The sequence below is a fragment of the Tupaia chinensis genome, unplaced genomic scaffold (genome assembly GCF_000334495.1).
Source record: "Tupaia chinensis unplaced genomic scaffold, TupChi_1.0 Scaffold147869_1, whole genome shotgun sequence".
NCBI lineage: Eukaryota > Metazoa > Chordata > Mammalia > Scandentia > Tupaiidae > Tupaia > Tupaia belangeri.
This window is the reverse complement of record NW_006207719.1, coordinates 1444858-1452778: the sequence shown is the minus strand read 5'-3', so window position 1 is coordinate 1452778 and position 7921 is coordinate 1444858.

Here is a 7921-nt window from a genome sequence, read left to right as displayed (position 1 = left end):
CAAAAAAAAAAAAAAATAGAAGTTTATTCAATACATGGTCTGGAGGTCCAAAATCCAGAGGCTAAATCTGCTAAGGGTTTTCCTATAGGTGGGATCCCAAGGCCATGCAGGTCAACACATCAAGAGAATATGAGAACATATCTGTGTGTCTTCATGAGTATCTCTCTCTCTCTACCCTTATAAACTCATCAGGAATCAATCATAGGGGTCCTCCCCTAATCACCTAATTACTACCAGAGGCCCCATCTTCTTTTTTTGGGGAGAGGTTTTTGATATAGGGCACGTGCACTCACCAGACAGACAGAGAGAGACAGAGAGACAGAAAGCGAGAAATCACCCCCAGGGGGGACGGGCATGCTGCAATCCCTTCTCCTCCATTCTCTTGGGATCTCGAGCATGCACGCACACGCACCCGGCGTGAGTTTTAAGCCACCAGATCCAGGACGCGAACTGCAGTCAACTACATGGAGTCCAGCGACATAGCCATTACACTAACTGCTGGTCCCAGAGGCCCCATCTTCTGACACTATGAAGGTATTAATTTACTCTTAATATCCAACGTACAACCAAGTTTCAACACATACAATTTTTGGAGAATCCCAACACTTGTAGAGACTCTCATATTAAAAAAAAAAAAAAAAAGAAAGAAAGAAAGAAAAGAAAAAAAAAAAAGATAAGCTTTTTCAATTCAGTCCTGGTATAAAGCCATAGAGCTAGTGCTTGATTAATATAAGAGAAAGGAAGAAAATGACTGAGATAAAGCATAGAGCTTAAGGACTAATTAATAAATGAGTGTGAGAGTGGGGTTGGGGGAGGGACACAGATTTAAGTCATTTATACAGAAGCAACAAGAAGCTCTCATAGCAATTTTCTAAAGGAGCTCAAGTAAAGAAAGTAAGCAACAGATGTTAAGACTCAATCTTACAGTATAAACACATTTGAGAAGTAGGAAAAAAATAAAGGAACATTGAAAAAGGATACGAAGAATGAAGAATGAGTAGTCAAAGGGTTAAGCATTATTAAGGAAGACCAACAGGAGGCATGGTAGTTAAGGCAGTCAGATACCACATGGTTGACTAAGCAGTTTGAGCTCCAGAGTCAGAGGCTTGACCTATATGCCAGGTGTGTGCGAGTATGCCCAAACTCCCAAGAGGGGAATGGAGGAGAAGGGACTGCAACACGGCCATCTCCTCTGGGGATCACTTCTCATTTTCCCTCTCTCTCCCTCTCTCTGACAAGCACACATGCCATATGGCAAAACTGAAAAAAAAAAAAATACCAGGACCAGCAGATGGCATATGGCTATGTCACTGGACTCCCACATAGTGGACTCTGGTTCGAGTCCTGGACACGGTGACTTATACTCACGCCAGGCGCATGTGTGTGAATGCCCAAGATTCTGAGAGGAGAATAGAGAAGGGATTGTGGTGTGGCTATACCCCCTTGTGGGAGGCTGCGCACCAGCGAATATCACCAGTTTCTCAGAAAGCAAACAATTACACAATGCCAAAGGCCATGATTGGCTCCCCTTCAAAAACCTCACCTTCAGAACCATACTGATTGGCCACTTCCCATAGCAAATCGGTGAGCTTAGAATCCCTCAGATTTGCATAATCCGGCACCTCATGATTGGTCCACAGAAGCAACCAATCATAACCCACCTTTTACAATCCTTCATTCAACCAATCATGGCCCACCAGCATGTATATGAACATGATGCCTGGCCCACAATCGCCAGACGACCAGGAAGAGGACACAGACGACCAGGAAGAGGACTCTGAAGAGTTGTAACACTGTCATCTCCAGACGACCCTGAAGAGTTATGATACCACAGCTCTTTGGACGACCCTGAAGAGCTGTGACACCGCGTCGTCTTTGGATGACCCTGAAGAGTTGTGACACCGTGTCGTCTCTGGATGACCCTGAGGGGCTGTGGCACTGTGTCGTCTCCATGCTGCTCACAATAGATGACGGGATGCGTCATCTCCGTGCTGTACTGTGCTGCCCACAATAAACGGACGACCCTAAAGACACTGTGTCGTTGTCTCTGTGCTATAACACTATGCCGCTTGTCCCGGCTCTCACTCCTTCCCTCAGGAAACCTGTTCGACTGCCCCCCCCGCCCGAGTCGGGACACCCCCAAGGGATGATTTCTCACTTCCTGTCTCTCTGTCTCTGTCTCTCTCTCTGTCTTCCCAGTGAGCACACACACCCTATAAAGCCTCTAAAATAAGAGGCATTGTTAAAGATATGCAGCAATCTAATAACTGTTCTTTTAATAATTATTTTTATTTAGCTTTATTTATTTATTTACATTTTCTTAATTTGACCAGAGAGAGACAGAGCAAGAGAGAGAGAAGGTGAGAAAGCAAGCCACCAGGTTTGAGACTCAAACCACTGTCTGCCATACGGGAGTCCAGCACTCTTAACCACCACGTCACCTGCCAGCCCTGTTTTGTTTTGTTTTGCTTAAACTAAGTCCAAATTATTGGACTCACGCCAGACGCGTGTGCATGCGTGCCCAAGATCCTGAGAGGAGAATGGAGGAGAAGGGATTGCAGCGTGGCCATCCCTCCTGGGGGATGATTTCTCGCTTTCTGTCTCTGTCTCTCTCTGTCTTTCTGGTGAGCGCTCGCGCCCTATAGCAAAAACCTCTCTAAAAAAAAAAAAAAAAAAGAAAAACACAAAAAAACAGCCAAATTAATCTATATTGTCAATATTCAGGATAGGTTTTTAGTCTGGGGAAACAAGAAGTGATTGGCATGGGTGCAAAGGAAGCTTGGAGTCCTGTTAACGTCCAATATTCTGAGTTGGAATGATCATAGGGGTGTGTTCCCTTACAAAAATTCATAAACTCAGGCCAGCTTAGTAGCCAAACTGATTAAAGAGCTGGAACCCATACAGCTACCACAGTTCAAATTCTAACCCTAGTGTCTTGAAAAACCACCAGGCATGTATACATGCATGCCCCAAATCCTGACAGGAATGGAGAAATGTAGGAAAAGGGATAGTGACATAATTGTATTCCACTGGGGGGTGCCTTTTCCCTTTCTCTAGCTCTCTCTGGCAAGTATACACACTCTGGCAATTTAAAAAAAAAATCATAAAGTCATTGCTAGATATAGGTAAAATGTATATACTTTTATATTTTATAAGCATACATTACACTTTTAAAAGTTTTTAAGTTTTTTAGTTTTAGTTTTAGTTTTTATTATTATTATTTTTTTTTTTACTAGAGGGCATGTGTGCTCACTAGAGAAAGATGGGGATGGTGAAAAATCACTCCCCAGGGTGATGACCACACTGCAATTCCTCCTCCTTCAGTATCCTTTTGGGATTTTGGACATGCATGTACATGTGCACAATGTGATTTTCAGGCCACTGAGTCCAGGACTCGAATCATGAAGTCAGCCATGTGGTCTTCAGAACCATTCTGCCTCTATCTCATAGATTACCCTAGTAACACCTATGTTGAAAAGAATAATTATATTCTGGGACCAGCAGATGGTATAATGGTTACATCACTGAACTCCCACACGTCTGTTCACAGTTCGCATCCCAGACCTGGAGGCTTGAAACTCATGCGAGGTGCATGTGTGTGCGTGCCCAAAATCCCAAGAGAAGAATGGAGGAGAAGGAACTGCAGTGTAGCCATCCCCCCTAGGGAATGATTTCACTTTCTGTCTCTCTAGCAAGTGCATGTGCCCTATAGTGAAAAAAAAAAAAAACTCTCAAAAAAAAAAAAAGAGAATAATTATATCCTGATTCATTGATTTTAAATGAACATTGGTGGGACCAGCAGGTGGCATGTGGTTAAGGTGCTGGACTCCCATGTGGTTGACCTCAGTTTGAGTCTCAAACCCAGAAGCTTGAAACATGCTAGGTGCGTGCTCAAAATCCCAAAAGGAGAATGGAGGAGAAGCAATTGTGGTGTGGCCATGCCCCCGAAGGATGATTTTTCACTTTCTGTCTCTCTTTCTCTCTAGAGAATGCATTCACTCTATACCAAAAATCTCTTAAAAAAAAAAACAAAAAAAAAAACTGGGAACCAGCAGTTAGCATAATGGCTATGTCGCTGGACTCCCACGTAGTCGACCGCGGTTTGCGTCCCGGACCCGGTGGCTTAAAACTCACGCCGGGTGTGTGTGCATGCGTGCCCAAGATCCTGAGAGGAGAATGGAGGAGAAGGGATTGCAGTGTGACCATCCCCCCTGGGGGGTGATTTCTCGCTTTCTGTCTCTATGTCTCTCTCTGTCTGGTGAGCACATGCGCCCTATAGCGAAAAAACCTCTCCAAAAAAAAAACAAAACTGAACATTGGTGATACTACCATAAACAGCAAGAATACAAAAGCATCAAGCAATAAGGAACAGTTTTGTAAAACAGAGTAGCAAATACCAACAAAATATATAATATAATCAGAAGCTGGAGCTGAAAAAATAATTGACTGCTACAAATGAGCACAGAGATTAAAAAAAGAGAGAGAGAAATTATTACTATACCATTTCTGAATATAGAGGATAGCAACATTGACATATTCTTTTAAAAAAATGTTTAAGAGAGATTTTTGCTATAGGACACGTGCATTCACTGTAGACACAGAGAGAGAGAAAACGAAAAATCACCCCCCAGGGGGGATGGCCATACCACAGTCCCTTTTCCTCCATTATCTTCTGAGGATTTTGGACATGCATGCACATGCACCCAGCATGAGATTCAAGCCTCCGGGCCTGAGACTTGAACCACAGTCATCCACATGGGAGTCCAGTGACATAAATATTACACCATTTGGTGGTCCTGATATAGTCTTTCTTTCTTTAAGTCATAAAACAGTCTGATATATTTCCCCAATGATTTTTGTAAATTATTTAATTTTATTCATTCATTCATTCATTCATTCATTTATTCATTTATTTTAGTTTGCTATAGGACTCATGTACTCACCAGAGAGAGAGAAGATGAGAAAGCAAGCTGTCAGGTCTGGAACTCAAACCACAGTAAGACATGTGGAATTCTAGTGCTTTAACCACCATGCTACTTGCTGTCCCCCAACCCCTGACATAGATTATTAAGATTGCTTTACAAGGTTTTAGCTTACACAGTTGCCTTTTTTTTTTTTGGCCACATTGCAATCCCTTTTTCTCCATTCTCCTCTCAGGATTTTGGGCATGCACCCAAACACATCCAACACAATTTTTAAGCTGGCAGGTCTGGGACTTGAACTGCAGTTGGCCACATGACAGTCCAACACCTTAATCACTATGCCACCCAGTGGCCCCCAACATTGCTATGTTCTAATTAAGTTTATTGTTTTCCTATATGATAGTGTTCTATTTAGGTGGCCATTTAAATGTTTATGAAATTCTATTTTATGGCTACCAATAGAGGTCTTAGAAAACAATCTTCTCGGGGCCAGCAGTTTAGCTTAATGGCTGTGTTGCTGGATTCTCATGTAGTCAACTGAGGTTCGAGTCCCAGACCCAGTGGCTTAAACTCACGCCGGGCGCATGTACATATGTGCCCAAGGTCCCAAGAGGAGAATGGAGGAGAAGGGATTGTGGCATGGCCATCCCCCTGGGGGGAGTGATCTCTCTTTTTCTATCTCTCTATGTCTCTCTGTCTTTCTGGCGAGCGCATGTGCCCTATACCAAAAAATAAAAACAAACAAACAAACAAAAAAACGAAAAACAAAACAATCTTCTCAGAGTAGGCATGCTTTATAATGAGGTTAAACTTTAAGTTAAGCTTAAGATGACAGCTGGTACATGGTTCCTCTCAGGGTCCAATTTAACATTTCTAGTAAAGGAAACTACTTCAGTACACTTCTATACTTCAAAATTAATTATGTATTTCCTTTACTCTCCCAAGGATTACATAAAGAACCCTAAATTGTTTAAATAATGCCAGAACTGTCCTATAAAACAATAAATGAGCCAGCAGGTGGCATGGAAGTTAAAGTGGCTGGATCCCACATGACTGACAGCACAGTTCTGGTCCTGGACCTGACAGTTTGAAAACACACCAGGCACATACGCTTGCATGCCCTAAAATTCTGAGAGAATGAAGAAGAACGAATTGTAGCATGGTCATCCCCCTGGGGAACAATTTCTCACTTCTCTCTCTGGCTCTCTTCTCTCCAGCCAGCACAAAGGCCCTATAGCAAACTAAAAAAAGTCCCCAAAACCAGTGGATCAGATGGTTCAGAATACCCAGTGACTCAATTAAATCATAGTGTGTTGTCACTAAAAGAAAACTTAGATACCTGGAATAAATATATTGCTAGAACTTTGCTTGCCACAAATTGTTCTTCATTCTCTTGATAGCAACCCCTAAATTCCTTTGGGGGAAACATCCTCTTCCCTATTTTGAGATCCTGTTGTACAGTTGGGACACTTCACCCCTATCCTGAGTCCAGTGACCCAGTACTGGAGAATCTACATATATTATTGCCCTTGATCTGGTGACTGTTCCAAAGATGTACATATGTCCTTCCCTAGGACAATAATTGGCACTGCAGATTTTGTTTTTGTTTTGTTTTTGCTAGAATCATTGAAGGAAAAAACCTTTTCTTTCTTTCTTTCTTTCTTTCTTTCTTTCTTTCTTTTTTTTTTTTTTTTTTTTTATTTTTTTTAAAGGTTTTTGCCACAGGGCATATGGGCTGCCAGAGAGACAGAAACAGGGAAAGTAAGAAATCACCCCCCAGGGGAAATGGCCATGCCACAATCCATTCTCCTCTATTCTCCTCCCCAGAGTTTGGGCACGTGCACACATGCGCCCAGGTGGGTTTTTTTTTTTTTTTAGAAGTTTTTGCTATAGGACACTTGCGCTCGCCAGACAGAGAGAGAGAGACAGAGAGATAGAAAGCAAGAAACTACCCCCTCCAGGGGGGATGGCCACGCCTCAATCCCTTCTCCTCCATTCTCCTCTCAGGATCTTGGGCACGCACGCACACGCGCCCGGTGTGAGTTTAAGCCATCGGGTCCGGGACGCAAATCTCGGTCGACTACGTGGGAGTCCAGTGACATAGCCATTACGCTAACTGCTGGTTCCACGCCCAGTGTGATTTTCAAGTTGCCAGTTCTAAGACTCAAATCAAGTTTGGCCATATGGGAATCCAGTACTTTAACAATCATGCCACCTGCTAACCCTAGGATCTTATCTTTCTATTGGCTTTATTAAATCATAAGAACATAATCTAGAATTGTGAAGGGCCGGTACATAAATGCCTCCTTGAACACGAAACCAGCAGAGGAGAAAAACAAAAATTGAACAGGGAATCTCGATAACCCCATTTTTGCCTCTGAATCAAAATGAATCTGAAAACAGTGCTGTTATAGAATAAATTGTGCCTCCCAAATAAATAATTTTATTTATTATTATTTTTAAAATTTTTCTATAGGGCACATGTGCTCACAAGAGAGAGACAGAAAGAGGGAAAGTGAGAAAGAAAGCCATGTCTGGGACTAGAACCACAGTCGGCCACGTGGGAGTCCAGCACTTTAACCATCTCAGCACCTGCTGGCCCCTTGATCAGTTTCTCATACTTGGAACTAAACAGTTTTGATTAATATAGCCATTTAGATAAACTGCCCGCCCAAGGTAAGATTACTTGGAAACATCACCAACACATGAGCACCCAATACTGCTTGAGCATGTGAACACTTAAGACTCAAAGTCTTGGGAACCAGCAGTTAGCGTAATGGCTATGTCGCTGGACTCCCACGTAGTCGACCGCGGTTCGTGTCCCGGACCCGGTGGCTTAAAACTCACGCCGGGTGCGTGCGTAATGCCTATGTCGCTGGCCTCCCACGTAGTCGACCGCGGTTCGTGCCCCGGACCCGGTGGCTTAAAACTCACGCCGGGTGCGTGTGCGTGTGTGCCCAAGATCCCGAGAGGAGAATGGAGGAGAAGGGATTGCGGCG